General features: G+C 45.5%; 1 long non-coding RNA gene across 4 annotated transcripts in view; it reads right to left on the reverse strand.

The window, feature by feature from the left end:
• Positions 1-20,821, reverse strand: part of LOC140693212 (uncharacterized) — an 82,061-nt gene that overhangs the window by 16,930 nt on the left and 44,310 nt on the right. Inside the window, exon 7 of one of the 4 annotated variants that reach the window (XR_012068927.1) lies at positions 14,654-14,888. The exons of 2 other annotated variants lie outside the window; for them this stretch is intronic. This is a non-coding gene — a long non-coding RNA (uncharacterized lncRNA). Of the gene's footprint in view, positions 1-14,653; positions 14,892-20,821 lie in introns of those variants that run through there. One more of the 4 variants, XR_012068928.1, reaches the window with a different exon arrangement.

A 20,821-nucleotide genomic window follows, 5' to 3' on the forward strand; every position in this document is an offset into this window, starting at 1 on the left:
AACTTATTAATGTAACAGAAGACGTGGATCTATGAACCAGACTGAAATATCAGAGTTCAACCATGAGTACATTTTCTCCTCCATGGCCCAATCACGGGCAGGCAGTCACATGGCAAGCATGGACAGAAACGGAGCAGAAAGGGTTTCTAGATTAACTCAATGGACTAAATATCTATTATATAAACAGATCTACTGCCCAGAAGTCAATTAACGCCAATCACGGTGCACTCTCCGTGGACAGTGGCCAAGACATGACTATGAGCACCTGTGTAACTCTCCTTTCCCTGTCCTTTCTAGGCTAACAGATGCACAGATGTACAAAGATTCAGGGATGCTGATAATGTTAAACACCAAAAGCCCATCTCTGGGAGCCTCAAAACCAGGCAGCCAGGGTTTAAATACCAGCTCTGCAACTTACTATTTCTGTGATTTTGCCAACTTAATTACCCTCTGTGTGCCTCAATTTCCACACTGTAAAACTGGGATAACAATCAAACCTTCCTTACTCGCTTGTTGAGAAGATTGAAGGATTCATTTCTGTAAAACTCTCAGAAAAGAATGTAGCATATTTTGGGTGTTCAACAAATGTCAACTTAATATCAAAGTGATATACAAGTCTCCCCTCTAATCATCTAATGTGTTTCCTGGCTAAACTAAGTCCCGAATAAAATCCTTATTTCTCCTTTTATAAACTCTTGGGGAGCACCCTTATTTTCCATCCAACCACCTGTTTAAACTGAGGGAGGGGATGCCTCCTAACCACTCCTCTGGGCCATGGAGAGTGCTTCTTCCTTCACACCCCTGGCCCACAGCTAGCACTCATTACACTAACAGAGTGAGGTGTGAGTCCGGGGAGACAAGCAGGGCATGTGAAACCCTTCCTTTCACTCCAGTGTTGGTCACCATTGGGAAGCACGCGGGATGCTCAGCTCCATGGCAGGAAAGCCCTGTGCATGAAGGGGCAGGTCATCTCAAGGGAAGGCTCGCTGTGGCCCAGAGCTACATTGGACAGGGTGAGTCTCTACTTCTGGTACACAGTATCATGACACGCATTTTCCCACAGCCTTGAAGTTCATGGAGAACTTGGCTTCATCAGTAACAAAGAAGACATTTATCGCCTGTCTACTCTTTTGTGTCATCTCTCAGTTGGCTGCTGGAGACAACATGTGTGTAAGTATTGGATCTCCTTAAGCCCCAAAATATATGAAGTAACAAATAATTCTGTGGCTTAACGTTGGTTCAGGGCGACTGTGTAACAGTTCTGATTCTGCTGATGCTAAATTATGTGTATAGGAAGTATGGAACCTCCTCAAATATCTTTCATCATAAAACCATCTCTTCTTATTTTCCTGTTTCTTAGTAATTGCCAAAGACTCTCAAATTATGGCTTCACACAAAACACCAGCTAAAGATTATGAGCACTGTTGACATACCCACTGTGGTAAACACTGCACATAATTTCTAATTCTCACAATTCTACAAATCATATATGAATGTCCCCATCTCACAGACGAGGGAAAAACTCAAAACGAACTGACTCAGGCTCAAGTGGCTCAGTGGCAGCACGTGCAGGCAAACCAAAGTCAAAAAATTACACCCCTTCGTATATGTACCAAATCTCCAACCACCAATTAACACACAGCAGCGGGGTCAAAACTCAGGGAACTCAATACACTTTTCACTTTTAAGGTCCTCCAGATGCCGATTCTAGCTCTTTCATAAAATCCCGGCTCACTGGTTTCTAACACTATAAGAAAAGCTCGATTTTGCCATTGTTTGCACAGCAAGTCTGAAATGTTCACAGTGAGATGACAGAATAAATCTAAGATATAAGCAGAATAACTTTTCCAGTTAGACAGACATAATGGACATTGGGCTATTCTGAAGCATTAAGCAAATTAACCAAAATAAAATAACGTTGTTTAAGCCTTCTTTTACAAACAGGAAAGTTAAGACTGTAAGAAGGTGCAACAGTGCCACCTATGGCTAAAATGACCTTCCAGGTTACCGGGAAAGATGCAACACAAAAATTGCCTGTAGGATCAGTAACGAGAATCAGATAAATAAACGCTTATGTAGCACATGCTGCACTTTGATTCGGGGGAAGGGAGGGATATTCAGTATTTAATCTGATATTGCTAATACTCCTGAATATAAACATAAGACATAGGCTCATGGAAACTCATCTTAGAAGAGGAAAGAATCCAGTTCAGCCACTTCATTTTACAGGAGGGGAAACTGAGACACGGGATCTGTCCTGGCAATCAGCAGCAAAGCTCTCCTATGCCTCATGTCTTGCACTGTAACAAAAACCAACAGATCTGTACTAGGCCTATATTCATAAAATTCACGTTTGTATGTTTCCAACACTAGGTTATCTAAGTATCTTGCAAAATACTTCTCAAAGAGCCAGGATATCATACAAGGTTGTTGCCATACAAAAACATTTATTTACATAATAAAACAGCATGAGATTTACTCTCTCTATTAAAAAAGTGACATGTCAAATCAAAGTTTTGATATTTTAAACCTGTTAAGAATGCAGGAAAAAAAATCAAAATTTTCTTTAATCACAAAAGAGAGGAGCTTATTCACTGAAAATGATCAATTTGGATTTTACTAAACTTAATGGATCTGGTCAGAATCCCACGAAATTAAATGTCTGAGTGGATGGTTACACGGCAACATAAATTCTGATTTGTAACAATACATATTCTGTGTAAATAATCTTCAAGGTCATCTGATGAAGGCAATTTAACTAGTCCCTGTCTCACTAGAATGATACAGATTTCAATAAAACTTCATACTACAACAACAAAAAAATGAATCCTTGTTACTTTAAACCATATTCAAATATATCATATATATACATATTGAATATGCATCAGAAAGAAGCGACACTCTTTAGTATTCAGAGTTGATCCTTCTAAAATATCTGTCATTATGACAGCACACTTTTATTAAGCACCTCTTGGGTTCTTTGTATACAAGGCGTCTAACTCTCACAGTCAGACAAGTTAAACGATTTTACTCAAATTTCACAAATGAGGAAATGTAGTTAAGCCATGAAAACAACTTACATATTCATCAACAGGAAAGAAAAGAGTAAAGACTTTACTTTCAATATTCACTGACAATCTTTTATTCCATATTAAGACTACATAAAACCAATTCAGTCTTTCTGTAAGTATTTCTGTCAATAAGGGCCACTAGAGAAAAACAAGTAACATCATTAGCAGTGGTTGGACTTTCAGAGCCCACTTCTCTTTTGCACTATAATTATTTTTAATGTTTTGTTTTTAGTGCTTACAGAGCACTAAAATAAAAAAAAATTAACTTTTTAAGTAATTACCTGAGAATTAAAAATTTGTGAAAATGAACAATTTTAATTTCTGCCCTCTGTCTCACCTTCTCAATGGTGTCTCTCCTTTGAAGGCCTCATCAGGCTGAGATCACTAAAATCGGCCATTTATGGAATCACAGGAGTTCGGGTAACCACTTAACGGGAGGCTGATTAGAGGAGTAATTAAGAATGCATCCTGTACAGCCTGGGTTCCAGCACCAAGCTAGCCACCGCCAGCTGCCTGTAATTTGGGACAAGCTGCCCAAGTCTCAATCGCTCAGCTGCAAAAATGGAGACACTGATACCTACCCTCAAACACCTGCTATGAAGTAAAACATGAGGAAAGCATTTAAGCCTTAGGTAGGTGTCCACTCACAGCGAGTATGGTCATTATGATGATGAGGATGATAAATTAATCTCGACCAAACAGGAGAAATCACCTTAAAGGAGAAACATTTTAAGTCAATGAGCATTTCTTTTTGGATGGATTGCAGAATATTCTATTGATTTTTTAAATAAACCAAATTTTGTCCATTAATTATAGATTTACAGGTTCATGGACAAGTCTCCAAAAAAAGAATTAGAGGCCTCAGACCTCTGTAAACTAAGAAGGTAAATTTGAAAAAAAGTCATGGAGGAGATTATACCTCATTTGGGAGAGTATGTGCTTAGCATGCAGGAGGCACTCAGTTCAGTCCCCATTAACTCCATTTAAAAACTTTGTTTTTTAAGAAATGGAGAATTAAAGCAAAAAGATGGAGGAATACAGAATTTTTTAGAGACTCATCTAAGATTTAAGATGGGGAAGAAACCACCCATTTCTCAGAAGAAATCTTGAGGACTATGTAAACTGGATCTGAGATGTCTAGTCTTCTAACATTATTCATGAATTCATATAACCAAGTCTTAAAATTACCTGATAATGCACAGTGGTGATACTGATCATAACAGCTGCCATCACGGATCAAGCTCCGGCTAGGAATGCTCTGTTCTGACATCTCTGCAACTGAGACCTCACCAGGCTGAGAGAACTAAATTCGGTCATTCATGAGCATCTAGTGTTAAGTCCTCCATTTGTGCTTCTCATTCCCCCCTCACCAGCCCCTCTGAGGGGCGCACTGTTTTCATCTTCACCACCCACAGATAAGGCCACTGAGGCACAGAGACTAAACCCGTTCCAGGTCACACTGGCATTAAAGGACGTCTGTATTTCTGCTGTTCTGCTTTTGACAAAGGAATCTGAGATATTAATTCAAGGCAGTCTGTCAGGTCTTCACCCCAAAGAGCAGATACTATAAATTCCTGATGTAGGATGAGGCTGCTGCCGCAAACTGACTCAGCTTGAAATTAATATCCAAGATGAAGCAGCAGATACAGGTAAATATTCACGACTGTCAACTCCGCTCACGGGTCTGAGTCCTTCACTGCCTGAACGGGGGTGAAATCCCCACCCGTGTCTGGGAGGGAAGCGCGGCTATTCCCGGGCTCACCCAGGCTTCATGGGCTATTTACCCCCACAGACTGGTCTCAACGATTAAAAGCTCTCAAGGTTTTTACACCATGCAAAACTAAAAGACATTTCTGCAGATGGAGCACTTTCTGAGGCTTAAATTTTTTTGCCTACACTCAGCCAGGGGGAAAAAAGAAACATGACTCTACAAAGTCTCTGAGCCTCACCACTCACAGGAGTAGAATGGCCTCAGCAGAAGGTGACTCTTCACATTGCAGGGTGAGAACAAAATAAAGCCGCCCTACAACAGGCAGTCCCAGAGACAGCGCTCAGCAGTCTTCTGCGCACTCACGGTTGTGCAGCCCTCACCACCATCTATTTCCAGAACACTTCATCACCCCAAAAGAATCCCCCTATCACTAGCAGTCACTCCCTAATCCCCCTCCACCCAGCCCCGTGCAACCATCACCTGCTCTCTGCCTCTGCATGTGCCTTTTCTGGGCATTTCAGATCACTGAAATCAACAATATGTGGCCGTTTGTGTCTGCTTCCTTTCACTTAACATGCTGTTATCAAGACTTGTCCATTTTGAAGTAGTATCAGCATCTCTTTCTTTTTTTTTTGAAAATGTTAAAGATTATTAGAAGGTGGTAAGTACTATCAAAAACAGTAGAGAGGAGCATAAGTGATGTGGTTTCAAAGGGAAAAGGGTGGGTTGAACAGTCAGGGTGGTCTTCCCAAAACAGGTGGCATTTTTCATTTTCCTCTTTTTTTTTCTTTTTTATTCACTCTTACGTGTGAATAATGTTCCACTACATGGAGATACTACATTCTGTTCATTCATTCAGCAGCTATGTATGGACGAGGTCCAGAAGAATGAGTGTAAGAGGTGACTAGCATGGATGGCATTTAAGCAAAGGGTAAAATGTGCTTTCAGAAAAAATCCAACAAAGAGAAGCACAAGGAAATTCAGTGCGTTTTTGAGCAAAGTGCTTGCTTGCTTCGGCAGGACTACCGTGCAGGGCTGGGGCGGATATTGGCAGGAGTCACGGTGAGGGAGTCACCTTAGAAGACCCCCCACTGCAAACAGCTCAGCCAATTCTCCTCCCTCATCCTTTATTGTTAGAGCAATGTTCTAGGTTACTCTTATTTCAAGTAATAGCATTTTAACTGCACATCTCCATCAGACCACATTATCTCCAAGCCACAGAAAATCATTCACTGACCGGAGCAGCTCCAAGACATAACGGTGATGGATCAGGGAATCCTGCAGCATTCCAGCCTGCAGGCACAAACCCCACATGTGCCCTGGTGATGTCCAGAAAATAAAATGCATGGAAATATCTCACTGCTGGTACACGACATCTGCCCTCAAATTGCCCTAAAATCATGCTGGAAAAGCACTACTCAACCCTCTCACTACAAAAAAAAAAAAAAAAGCTAAGAAGGCAAATTTAGGCTGTTCCATTGAAAATCATCACTGCCAATAACCGAGCTGGAATGCTCCTGACTTCGAAAACCACTGCGCAGTTACTTTTCAGACGTGAAACTCATATATGTATACCACGTAGATGATATTGCAGTAGGAGTTTTCTTTTCAACATTCCAGTTGGAACATTAGCACAAGAAAGTTTATGTTTCGGCTTTAAAAATTTCAATTATCCTCCACTTTCTTAATTTTGAACTTATTATTATTTTATAAATGGAGCAATGCTGCGTATTATAAACCGTTCGATTTCTGCAAAGAAGACCTTTATGACCTCACTATTTCAGAGCAAACTTTAACGATTCTTTGAGAGGTGGGGCCTGGGGCGCTCACTAACAGCTCTTTAAATACTGACAAGGATGTGCTATTAGTTAATGCAAAGGCTCTAACTCCACATTAGCTCAGAAAGCAAAGAAACTACACCAAAGACTTACTTTAAAAATTTTATATATTCCTATTCTTTTGAATATTAAAGTTCTTAAAAGATATGATTATTTTTGGAAAAGACAACAGCTGTATTAAATTTCCTCTCACCAAGAAAGCAATCTATATCAAGAATAAAAACCCCTATGGAAATCGAAACGACAGGACGTTTCTAGCTAAGTGAACATCCAGATCTGAACACAAACCTAAATCCTATCAGATCTCACTCGAACGAGCTCAACAAAGTCCTGGGAAACCCTGGAAATTAGCTCTTCAGGTCCAAATGTTGGCTGAGCTAAGATCATCACACTAGGCAGGGAAGGAGAGAAGAGGAAAGTCCACGTGGTGGCCTCCATCACTTTTTTTCCAGCCACATGGTGCCTCTAGGGCGGCCCCGCTAACAAGCACCCCATAAGGAAAGCCGGCAAGCACACTGCCCCTGCCGTCCCCAAGCAGCCCCGATGCCCATATCCCAGCCTGTGAATGGTCTTCTAATGATCCCCCAGTTGGTGGCACCCTCCCTCTCTTCCCCACTACACACAGACACAGAGCCATGGCAGCCTTCCCAAATCACAAATTTGATTACGTCAACCCCACTTCAAACCCTCCAGAGGCTCCCTGGTAGAGTTCTAGCCCCACCACTGACCCTGCTCGCCCTCCCTCACCTCAGTACACAGGTCCCCAGTGACCTCAGGGGCCCCCTGACCTGCTCTTACTTCCCACTTGCCTCCAGGCTCATTTTGACTGTTTCCCAAGGAAGCCTTCCCTCCCTCCAACCTCCACAATTTGTTCCTCTGTTCCTAGAACATTCTAGGCTAAGTCAACTTCTGACAATGCTAAGCTCTCAAGAAGCAAATACATTTTGCTTACTAATGTGGCTACACCCTCTCTCCCCACGACACACAGAAGCGCGCGTGTTATGAATAAATGAATGCCGGGGTGGTTCTCAAAGTGACAGACATACCTGCTCTCGCCCGTTCCGACCCTTCTCTCTGTAGAATATCAGAAACAAAACCAGAAGTACCTTTCCTGAGGATCACTTTCTGTTGACACCCTTCACTGCCTACTGTGTCAGTTCTAGGAAAACTCAAATTCTTCCAAAGCCCTACACCCCGGACTCTCTCCAGTGTCCTCCCCAGCAGGGGCTCCCTCCACCCTGGACCGCACAGGGCACTCTCCACGGGTGCCCACGCCAAAAGCCTCCAGGCCTCTGCCCGGGCTGCACCTGCGACCTGAGCCACATTCTTGACTCCTTCTCTTGGCTGACTCTTACTCTGTCCTCACAACTGAATGTACAGCCCATTTCTTCTAGGAAGTCCTCTCTGATAATGTCCTTTAGGTCTTGTCTGGGCTCTATCTATAGCAGCAGTACATGGTGACCAACTGGGTGCCCCCTCCTTTGAGACCACAAACTCTTGGGGGCCACGTGGGAAGGAGTGAGAGATTACAAGAGGGGTGGGGGAAGCAAAAAGCAAAAATCACAGCCCAAGTCCCAAATTCAAGGATACTTTCTCAGAAAAAAGTATAAACTATTTCACACGTGTGCAATTTGGCTACTATTTTTGTGGCTTGCGGACAGCAAGAACATGGTGTTCTAGTCCAAAACCCAGGTTACATGCAAAGAAATGTATATATTCTTATCCAAAGGAAACCAGAGCTGCTCAACAACTGTTTGCAGTTAGAACTGAAAGGAACTTTGATAAAGGCAATCTCTCTCTCTTCTTTCTTTTCTGGCATCATATAATTTTAGAAGTATTTGCGTGACTAAGAGATGGCTACAGCCCGTGATTCTGCACTGGAGTGTTTGGGGCTGAGGAAGCCCAGATTACATTCACTCTGTAAATGCAATCACACCAACACACTGATAGGTGCCGTGAGTTATGGAGCTGATGTTCCAAAGCAGGCAACATTATTCTGTAAGAGAACTCTAAATAGAAAGTAAGAAATGCAATGTCCTGTACTCAATTTCATTTGCTATATGGACCATTAACTGATAGTATATCTTGACTAATGAAACCCAAAAATAAATTGTCAACATCGATTTTCTTCATCTGACCGTTTTATGCTAACTTTGGATATTAAACCCTCACTCCATACAGAAAGCTCACGCCTATGCTGCAGCACAGTTACATCCGTGGAAGAAAGCCGACCAAGGGAGAATTGGAGAGTTTCCCTTCAGAAGCTGCGAAGTGTGGTTTTGCACCTGTACATCATTTGCAACCACGTCACCGACAAAGGAGTTAGACCTTACCTCTGTGGGGCGAAAAGCACTGCTTGCTTCAGAACCATCAAAGAACACTGAGCTTTGTGAAACAATCCTGAGGCACATAAATCATACTTTTTCTGAAAGGCTCCAAAACTGACCCAATTCACCATTCCAGGTATAACAGGGAAGTACTGGAAATAGTAGAGAGAACATGCTCTTGAATTCTGACACGGCCATGCTTGAATCCTGCTACAGCATTTACTGGCCGCTAAATGGATCAATTCCTTAACCCCTCTGAGAAGGCTTCCCAATCTGCAAAAGGGGGCTGCCACCGCCCACCTGGGAGGCATGGATGTGAATGCAAAACGCAAGTAGGGCGGCCGACTGGTACCTGACACGGGGCCTGGCTAGTTTCCCTCCGCTGCCCTTCTCCCTCTTTAACCTTGCACTGTTCCCCCGGTAAGGATCAAGCCCCCGGAGCAGACTGCCTGTATCTTCCGTTTATCCCTGGATACATGCCTTACCCTTAGGAGGCCAGAAAAACAACTGCCTCCTCCCAAGTCACTAACAATGTTCTTAAGAGTCTGGGTATTTTTAACTCTATTTTTCAGGGAGAGTATTCCAAAACTTTCCAAGCACCAAGCATTATCCAGGTTGCCTCCCCTCCAGCTGCCCATCCCTTCTCACCTCAGATACTCTGAATGATTGACTTCTGTTCATGGGAAAGCGAGTCCGGTAGGGTGTGGTCTCCCTAGGCCTCCCTCCCTCACAGGTGAGTGTGATTACCTTCTCCCCACTCCCCACTCCAACTCCACCTTCTGAGGAGTCTCCTCTTCCGGACCCTGCAGCCTCTGCAACTTCCCAAGACACACATGTGGCCAAGACCCTCCCTTCAGATTTCTTCCAGGCTGGCCATGCCCACCCCCTGGCCCCTTAAAGGTAAACGGCATTAGAGTGAAAATCCCAAACGCTGCTGACAGACACACCAAAGCTGCATGGTCTGGGCTTTCCTCCAACCCAGGCAAAGCCCTGACCCCCCTCAGCCTCAGTCTGCAGCCCTCGAGATGATCTAATTCACATGCAAGGCTGTGAACACCAGCTAAGAATGACGACTCCCAACGTGTATCTCTAGTCCGGCTCCTTCACCTGAGCCCGTCTCATAGACACGAGTGCCTCATTGAAGTCCTAACTTGGATGACAAATGGCATCTTAAAAATGCCTCATGTCCACCATTTACTCTGGAATTCGATTCCTGGCAGGTACCTCCCAGACTCCCCATTTTAGTAACAGCCCCAGCACCCACCTATGTGTCTAACGTCACATTCAATTTCCAATGTTCCCTCTCCCCGGCTCTGCCCTGGAATCAGTCCTGTTATTTCCGTCACTAAGCCCATCTCAAGTGTGGTTCTGCAGGGACCATGGCCGTAAACCCCACAAGCTCACAGCATGGTGCAGTGACTAACAGTGCTCCGTAGGGTGCTCCCTGGAAGGGGAGGCATCTCCTGCCACGGGTCACCTCAGAAGGCAATGGATTCTCACAAAGCAGGACCAGGAGAAGGGACTCAAGTTTCTCCCGTGGTCTTAGCTTTAAAGGGCCCGTGGTCTGAGGGAGCTCCTAATTAGCAGAAACACTTGCCAGTGAGCAGATGAGGATGTGGGAACCCAGGGAAGGCTGTTCTCACTCCAACTCCTGGGCTCTCGGGAGCCACAGGAAAAGCCTGTGTCCAGGGCACAGCCCAGCCATCACAGATCCCAGCCTGCTTTTGCCAACCCGGACAGCCTAGACTCCATCTACTTGCGACACTTACTTCTGTTCTGTTCCCCACCCAGAATGTGATGGACTCATTCAGATATTCTGGCCTGCCTCAAGCGAGACAAATTCAGTGAAAAATGAAGTGTCCACATTTGGACCAGAGCATGAAAGGAGAAACAAGGCCTCATAGTCAGCATGGTGGTGGTGGCCAAACCCTTCCACCGGATGAGATGAACCATGGTTAGGGTGAGAATCCAAGGTCCTAGGTCGGCCAAATCATCTTCCTTCACGGTTGACTGGGGTGTTGGAGACTGACTACCACAAACTAACGACACGGCCGTCAGTGGAGGGCGTCAGCTGCAACAAAAACGGATTCAGCTATTTAATGCCATAATGGGTTAAAAGTAAAGGCCGGGGCAGGGAGGTCTGTACGGCTGCTGAGGCAAACCACAAACCCGGCTCTGAAAGCCCACTGGCTGGAGAATAGAGGAAGCTACGGTCCTTTTAGCAGTCCCTGTGCCCAACAGATCCAGGTGAGCCAGCTACTTAGGAGAAGGCCATGTTGTCCTCATACTCAGAAAAACCACCCTCATAAAGGGAACAAAATAGTGGCATGGATTTTAGACCCACTTCTGCCCCTTTATGGAGGCAAAGTAAAGTAAATGGCACGGGTAAGTTGAATGCAAAAAAAAAAAAAAATACTAACTGCTTCCTCCAACAGCTTCCCCTGCAGCTGCTCACCCCCGAGCCAGCCACTTTCTCACCAGTGACCGCTGGCCAGGAAGCGCCATCACGCACGTCACACAACGACAGCAAGGAACCGCGTGCCGAGCACGTTTGTGGAAAAGCAGGAATCGAGCAAGATGCTGCAGTCTTTGACTTTCCAAGTTTAAATACTCCATGAAAAGTATCCCTCAGCAGCCGCCTAAATCAATTCGCGTCTCACTTCTTCAAAACAATCAAACAAATTTAATAAGGGCGCATTTGTCACCAAATATAAGAAGGACGAAACAGGTCCCTCAAAGCAGGGATTTTAACAGCTATCAAACACCAGTGGGTGATGTGCTAACAAAGCAAATATTCCACAAATTTAGAAAATAAAAAGACTACTAGGATAACACATGGATAAAGGCAGCTGTTAAGTTTTTGCTTTTTAAAGCGATGGAGACATTACGGAGTGCAATCTGGCTATTCCCAATGCAGGGTGTGCACAGCCCACATTTTCAGAAGCAACAAAATGCTCACTGGGCAGTACAAGAGAAAAGAGGAATGAAGAAAAATGAAAAGAGGAACAAGAGAAAATTAGAAAAACACAAGAACAAAAATGTGTTTGACAGCATGTACAAGAATTTACGTGAGTGTGTGAGGCCAGGGACGCGGGGACGGTGAGACCCACCCTCACTTCCTGCTCCAGGGAAGGCAGGGGCCTGTGGGGAGCGGCGCTGCTGGGGGACCCCAACGTGTTCAGCGCCCCAAAACAAAACTCCACCTACATGCGTCTAGGCAGCTTTTGAGCTACAAATTGTGGTCGCATTTCAGGCTCACTTCCACCAAGTGCAGAAGGAGAGAATTAGGCTCTGGTCCTAAACGAAAGCATTGTTTAAAAAATTAATGACTGTGGAATAGCAAAAGCAACAATGGAGTAAAAGTGACTGGAAGAGAACGTGCTTGACTCGAGCTCACTGGCCGCGTTAACTCACTGACGTTAAGATGCTGGCTAAGCCCTTATGGTACCAGAACAGAAAAAACCCACTAGGAGGAAGGTTTAATGCGCTGCTGTATTTTGATGCCGGGAGCCATGCCTGGTACACGAGGTTCTGGGTAAACAATGGGGACAGTTTCAACCACTATGGGCTAAGCACACATCCAGCTACTCCACCAAATCCCAATGGTAGACTTCAAAAGGCAAAAAAAAGCTGGCATTCTCTGGTGGGTCTGTAGACTCAGAGCCAAGCAGTTACTGAACAAAAATGTCAACAGTGCCTCCTATGACAAAAGAACAGGCACTGGCCAGGGGCCTGGGGCAAGGCTCCGGGCTTCCACTGCTCACCCACCAGTCTGTCCAGGGGGAAAAGGTGGTCCCTGCTTATATTGCACCGATGTACCTACCTTGACTTATGCCTGGGGGCTCAGCACGTGGTGACATGTGAGGTGAACCGAGCCAGCCTTGGTTTAGCACGGTGCTGGCAGCTATGCCCTCAGAAGTGCCCAGGCTCCTAAACCTGACACCACATCTCCAAGGAGCAGAAGGGGACTGCGGACATGTAGATCACAGGGCCCTGTTAGGACAAGTACAGATCATGGCCACGACATGACTTGCCCCTTCCGTAAGCCATAGAGGTATGTCTGGGAGGAACAGAAAATTCGTCCAGATCCCGGTAGGCACCTCACACAGGTGGGACTCAGGTCCCCTGTTCCTATCACTCACAGGGCTGGTCTCTACATTCATTTTATCAATTCTCTGGCATCTTCTCCTCCAACTTACCAACAACCAGAAAGTAGGATCTGATCTTAAGTAAGTTCAAGAAACACAGAGCACCGCCTTCACAGCCGACCCGGCAGCACGTGCCAGGTCCTACGACCGTCACCTTTGGGACCGCCATCAGCGCTCTTCGGACTCAAGGCCCGAGGCCGTAGGCCGGGGGGACAGAACTTCCCTCACTCTCCCCAGCAAAGGGGGACCACTTCTCGGCAAAGGCATCTCACTCTTCTGCCCGAGGGACAGCACGATGGACACACGGGGAAACAGAGCAGAACGGGGGGGTTAGGCAGCCCAGAAGGCTCGTCTGCACTTCCGTGGCAAAGCGGGGCCGTTGACTTAATCACAGGGACAAAGTGAGGAGGAACCTTTCCCTGCTCTGTCCCATACTCCGTGACAAAACTTTCCCTGCGAAAGGAGTTCATTCAGAAGTCCCTGGCGGTGTTTCTGATGTCCTAACTTGGCATGGTGGCTGTTGGGCAGGAAGAGAGGGCCTGAGCCGTGCAGGTGCTGGACCTGGGAGGCAGGAGACACCGGCTCCACCCCCAGCTCTACCAGCTCCTCGTTCTGCGTCTCGGGATTCAGCGTCTCATCTATAAGCAAAGGTATGAGACTGTCCCAGGACAGGATGCACAACAGAAAAGAAATGAGAGCCATTTAAAGAAAGTTTCCCAGTTGCCATATTTAAAACTGTAAACAAACAAACAAAAAACAAATACTAGAAACTGATTTTAAGAACAGATATTACTGTTCTACTGTATGTAAAATACTATGATTTTGACATGTAATCAATATAGAAAGTAACAAGATAGTTTACATTCTTTTTCCTTGACAAGTCTCAGCATCTGATGTGCATTTGACCTACAGCACATCTCAGCACAGACCAGCCTACTCTCCAGCGCTCCTAGCATCAGTGGCTGTGTCTAACCTATTGGACAGCAACTCCAAGGGTCCCACCAGGGTTCCTGGCTGAAAAGCAGGAGGATGTGTCCACACTAACCTTAAAAGGATCTCTCTGAAACAAAAGTGGATTCACTTTTAAATGTCTGTAAACCGGAGGGCTGCACCTCCCTCCACCCTTCGCTACAAGACAGCCCTCTTCCTTCCTGATCCCTTTCTGGATGTAGGGAAGCAAAACGGCAAAGAGCCAGGGTGGATGGGCCGAGAGGTAAACTTACTTTCAGTCTGTGTCCAGTCCCATGAAGTCCTCCTTCTCAAACAGGATGCAGAGGAGGGGGATCTTGTCCCCAGAATTGTTGAGGGCCCTATCCAGCCACTTAGACTTTAGCAAGATGAAGAGTGACTCAGGGAAATCCTTGATCCTCTTCACCACCCTGCAGCCCTCGTAGATTGAAAGACACGTCGGTGCTTGTCTGCTCGGCTACCTCCCCATGCAGCACAAAGACAAAGAGCTGAGAGTGATTAAGCGAGGTGCCATACAGCTCCTCTGCACGTGGAGCTTATCGAAGGCCTTAGCCAAGAGGCAGTCGCTAATGGTGACAAGGCCCACGAGCTTGCGGTTGGTCTGGAATTCGCTCCACCCATTCTCGGGCGCATAATGGTGCCTGTAGTGGATAAAGAGTGCCAACTGGGAGCCGAACAGGCTGATCTGGCTCACCAAGGGGATTCACTTATAGATGCAAAAGAAATTCTCCTCTGAGATGATCCCAACGGCTTGGACCACCACGGGGAGGGTCTTGAAGTCCTCAGCACACTGCACATAGTCAGGGATGCTCATGTTGCAGGCCCTGCTGAGAGGGGAGAGGAGATCGAGGTTCATACTTTGCTGTGGGATGCAGGCACCTCTGGGTTGCGGTGACCTGGTGTGTACCAGCCAGAAGGCAAGGGAAGTCCAAGCAAAGCCAGGGGTACAGTTTGTCCTCAGAGTCTGCACATGGCTAACGTAGCTCGGATCACATTACCTAGCTTTTGGTCTAGGCTTCCTGACCCTGCAGAGAAGGATCATTCCTTGTTTTCTGTTTCCAAGCACCTAGCCAGACCCTGATGCAAAATCAGTGCTCAAAACTGCTGAATAAACAAATGAACAAAGGAACTGCTTTCCCAAACCCGCTTCAGCAGAATATAAACAAAAGAACCACAGTGGGATCAAAACATCTGGATTTCACCTCCAATTTATTTGAAATCCTAAGCTGTAGAATAATGGATAAGAAAACTTGCCCTGGGGAGGAGGGTACAGTTCAGTGGTAGAGCACGTGCTTAGCATGTACGAGGTCCTGGGTTCAATCCCCAGAACCTCATTTTAAAAAATGAAACAAATAAATAAACCTAATTATCCTAATCAAAAAACATTTTTTAATTCAAAGTTGAAAAACACCTTGTAATTGACACAACATTGTAAACTTGACTATACTTCAATTAAAAAAAAATTCTTGACATACAAGAATATATCTGGATTATGGAAGTTTGCAAATGTAAAATGCCTAGGGTACCACCTGCATAAAAAGGGGGGACTGTACAGACTTACTATCCCTCCTTTATGAGCTATATATCCTTTGGGGGGGTATAAATACTAAGAGCTAATTTTCTCAGATTAAAAAAGAAAATATTACCTGATCATCAGTACTGCTGAAAGATTAGATAACGCTATGAAAGCATCTGACCCACTGAGGTTACTTAATTAGTGTTTGTTGAATGAATGAATAAACAAGCAAAGTGAATGCTGCTCCCTGCCACAGACCATCATAATGGTACTTCCTGGAAATCCCAAGCCCACATTCCACTTGACTCTACATTTACCATGTGGGTGACCAGGGCAGACCTGTGTGCTTCTCTAAGCCCCAGTTAAATAATGAATAGAAATGAGGGCAATAATACAAACCTCAAAGTGTTAGTGAGTCAGTAATGAATTGTACCCCAACTTTGCAAGAACGGAACCATTTAGGAAAATTGGGCAAAGAGTCCATAGGCCTTCTCCATATTATCTCTTATGACTACATGGGAATCTACATTACATCTTAAAATAAAACTCTAGTTTCTTAAAGATGCTTTTGAGGTTAATGAGCTCACTGTCTAAAATACGGAACACACAGCAAAAATAGGACAATGCCCAGCATACGAGATACACTCAGTTAAATTTCCCACTGAACCCACTAGTCCCTCCAACTTCAGAGCACGAGGATGGGTCCTCGTGGCCAGAGGCCACTGCACCTGAAGCAAACAAAGCTAATGGTCCCCACTTCCAAGTGACTCTGTAACTACCCTAGGTCTAAATTTGTATTCATAATTTTTTTCTTTTCATTAAATAGAAACCCCCAATTGCATAGCCTTCAGGTCACCAAAACCTGATCGCAGAGATCATGATGGCAGCCCTCCTTGGTGAAACAATAAAATGAAGAGCCATTTCCACAAAACCTCTGTGTAAATCTACTAGGGAACTTCATCCTGGTCTGAGAGGAAGAGGACTGGGGAGGAGGGGGCAATCTGGGGCACAGAGAACCATGGGCAACCTGTCCCACAATGGACTTTAAACTCAACTCTCACTGTACAGAAACTTCAAAATACACACAGAGTGCTATGGACAAGTTTTGTTTTTTTTTTAAAGAAATCCTTGACTCCCTAGCAGGTCTTGTTTCTACCAAGACACAAATGGCTTATGTGTATAATGTTTCACAAAAGCATTAAAATATTATCACCCCAACTTGACACATCAAGAAACTGAGGGAGAGAGGTTTATCACATTGTACAAGTTTAGAGAGAGGCCACGTCAGACACCGTATTTAAACCCAAGACCCTGCTCCAGTTCTCACACTAGAAAGTGTGACATACTGACCCTTTCCTGCCCTCTCCTTGCAATAAATCACTGAAGAGTCTTTTCTGTGCCACCTGGAATCACAATCACATCCATTTTACACAAACAGCTATGTCACTCTTGGAGGACTTATCAAAATCTAAAGGGTTACAATGGGAGGAGAGATTTGCATTTTCTGTTTCTCAAAGGAAACATGGCTTAAAAAGAAACTGAAAAGTACTTATCTAGTCTAAGCCCTCTTTGTGCAGAGAAGCAAATAGAGGCTCAGAAGATATGAGGAAAGTGCCTTATTAACAGATATTGCCTCAGCACAGCACCAAACCATCCCTGGGCAATTCTGGGTGAGGATCCGGGGGGCCAAGGAGAATGAGTGTTAGAAAAAGGAAAGAGAAGAAGCATACAACTCCCTGTCTCTACACCACCATACCATGAAGTTCCACCAAATTACCCAGTATGGGTGCAGTCAATATTAAGGTGGGCTAAACAGATTATAGAAACCTGGAAGTCTCAAACATAGTGGAAATTCCAACATTTACTATGCTTTTTTCACAGTTCAAGCATCAGCTCAGTGGGTGCTCCATACCAGGGACGACACTAGGCCTGGAGTTCTCCCAAATACAGATCTCTATTACCACATATGCAAACCACATAAAGGCCCACCAGAAGAAAAGCGCCCACAGATAAGATGGAATTACTGAAACTGAAAACAGCCAACTAGCATATATTACTAGGAAAAACGGTGCTGCTAGAAATGGACTCATGGACATAGAAAGCAAACTGTGTTTAGCAGGCAGGAAAGGGGTGATTAACAGATACAAATTAATAAATATAAAATAAATGAGAAGGACCTACTATATAGCACAGGGAACTATATTCAATTTCTTGTAATGAGTTGTACTAAAAATAATCTAAAACATATGTATATACATATGAATATGTTTATAACTGAATCTCTGTTGTACACCTGAAACTAACATTGTAAATTGACTACACTTCAATAAAAAATAATTTTAAAAAATAAGTAAAAATAAAAGCAACGCCATTAAGAAAAAATAAAAGAAAACTCTAATCCCCTTAGCTGTAGGTGGTGGAGAATTCTGGTTGCAAGCACCAAGTCAACTGGATCACTCCAGCACTGGCTGTCACTCTTTCTGACCAACAGAGAGTCACTTGCTTCACTGAGGTTACTTTTCTCTCCTGTGAAAGGCAACAGTTGCAACTAACGATGTATAGAATCTCATCATTCACAAGCCCAACAAGTAGTGAGGACTTCCCAAGGGCCAGGCTCTGGACAGATGAAAATATAGGGTCCCAGATTTATTCATGCTTAGAAGAATTTTAAGCCATAAAGACATTAATTCTTCCTGTTTTGATAGATTCAATGCAATTCTGATTAGAATACCTACCAGATTTTTCATGGAATGTAACAAGATAATTTATGGTCAGGAACAGCCAAGAAACTTCTTTAGAACCACCACTGGGGAGGAGTGGATAGGTCATTGATTTCCACTGTTATTTCTGAGGTGATGAAAACGTTCTGGAATAATAATGGTTTCACCACTGTGAATATGCTAAAAGCTGCTGAATTGTACCATTTAAATGGATGGACTTCATGGTGTGTGAACAATATCACAAAAAAGCTGTTATATGAAAAAAAAATTTCTTGACAATTATTTTCCCCTCTATACAACTAGTCTGCCACACAATTTAAGAAAAACAAAAAACCAAAACAAACCAAACAGTGCCAGGAGCTCTTTAGGATTGCAATGTCCCTAGGTCTCCAAAGCTTCTGGTGGTGCTGTTTCTGTTAACACACACTAGCTGTGCTGGACTTATTTGGGACTGTAACTATCTTTCTAAAATCCACGGTCACACGTTTCACCCTGGGAGAGGGAAGCCTGGAGGATGTCACAGACTCATGCATTCAGCTTATTTTTAACTGAACCAAACCCTGCTTTCAACACAGAACTCTCTCTCTCACTATAAAAACACGTGACATTAACAAGCACAGCCATCATAACACCTGAAAGTGTTCAAGAAAATTACCTGGGGCAGAAACACTAAGGGAGGAGACGGAAGCTCACTCAGCACTGAAGCTCCCTTTTGTCAACTTCACCAAGAGAAGCTGGGCGTTACAGCCTGAGGCTCTCAGCCTGAGAAGCAGTGCCCACACCACTGAGCTGGTCCTCAGGGAGCAGGAAAGGGAGACGAGGGCAGCCCCGGTTTGCGGGGCAGGGAAAGAGGGGGGTTGGGGACGCGGGCTGCAGCCCCGCTCGGAGGCCAGCCCCTGCCGTCCGCCCCCGTCCGGGTCCGCAGACCCCGCCCGTCCGGGACGCAGCCCGCCCATGGGTGGGGACGGGCCGGCGGCCGAGGAGAGGAAGCCCGGGAGGAGAGGACTGGCGGGCGGGAGAGGGGAAGGGGACGCCAGTCGCGGACTGAGGGGAGCCCGGCTGGGGCGAGAGGCGGCATGTGCACACCTGTCCCTGGGTAGCTGTGGCCGGGGCAGAGGGGCAGAGGGGCCTGGCCCGAGCAATTTAGCTGAACACACGCTGACTCGCGCCCTCACGGGCTGTGACACGCCGACTGCCCTCCCGCAGCCGCCTGAACCTTTCCGGTGAGCCCCCCACCTTGTACTTCTACAGCCGGAGGCCCCGGCCCATGGCAGGAGCCAAAGGCCTACCGGGCAACAAAGCTGAGATGCCTTTGGGGCCGATCCTCGGCTCGCAGTTGGGGCTTCCAATTCGCGGTCCAGCTGGCACTGACTACGCATGCGCAGGAGGGTCAGCGATCCTCTGGGTTCTGTGAGAGAAGCTGGGGAAGTGAGGGAGGGAGAAGATGGGAGGAGGAGGGGAAAAGTGGAGGTAGACAGATGGACAGGAGGTGCAGAGAAAAGGGAGTAATCTGGAGGGGGGGAGGGGAGTAGCAGAGATGGAGAGATAAATCTTTACCTCTGGTCGCACCCTGAAACAGGCAGCAGTCCTGCCTCTGTACCCTTCTCTAACCCTTCAAGGCCCGCAGCCCAAATTTATCTCCCTGGTCCAGCCCTTCACCCGAGGCCTCTGCAGAACCCCTATGGGGATCACACCCGTTGCCCCCACGCGGAACTGGGTTTCCTGTTGCTCTGGGAACCAAGCACCCGCGGGTGTTGTCGCTCAGATCTACCTTGGGAAGAGTACATTTTCCCCTTTTACACGCTAGGAAACAGACAGGCAATATCTCTGCCTTAGCTCCACTGTCCCAGGTGTTGGGCTGGCGGGGAGCGGGGTGGTACAAGATCAGAGCCCCAGAGGGAGCAGACAGCCTGATTGTTGGTGCATAGTCCCCATCCCTCCTTAGTAAACCACACACCACCATAGGGGAAACATCAAGGGGTCACAGTAGGTCCCTGGGTGTGGGAGAGCTTCCCTCAGTTCCAGTGCCCAGCTTGCTAGGTAGATAAGAGTGTTACCGAGTCCAAATTCATTCTCCTCAGTGCAGGACAGGCCAATAATTTGGGAGACCAGGTGTTGGAGCATGGAATAGCAAGTTTCTGTAGACCTAGATGGCAAACTAATGTTGGAAAACCATCAACCCAAGTCAGAATTCATGCTCCTTTCCTACGTGCTTGGTTGTTGCAAACTTCTTGGTGTAGGAATTATTTGTTGTTAGAATCCTTTGTTCTTGCAGCTACCTGCCTGGCTGGGCAAATCTGTAAACCTCCACGAAAACAAACGTTATTTTCTATTCTGAACCTCTTAATCTTTTTATGAATGAAAATGTGTTAAATATCCTTAAAGGGCAGAGACTTCAGAATAGGCTCTCCTGTATATTTCAGGCTATAGGCACATTTTTATACAAGCAAGATGAAGCCTAGGAGGCAGAGCACAGGATTAAAGTCAAAGGAACAGGTCTAATATGGAGACAGGTTTGTTC

The sequence above is a fragment of the Vicugna pacos genome, unplaced genomic scaffold (genome assembly GCF_048564905.1).
Source record: "Vicugna pacos unplaced genomic scaffold, VicPac4 scaffold_19, whole genome shotgun sequence".
NCBI lineage: Eukaryota > Metazoa > Chordata > Mammalia > Artiodactyla > Camelidae > Vicugna > Vicugna pacos.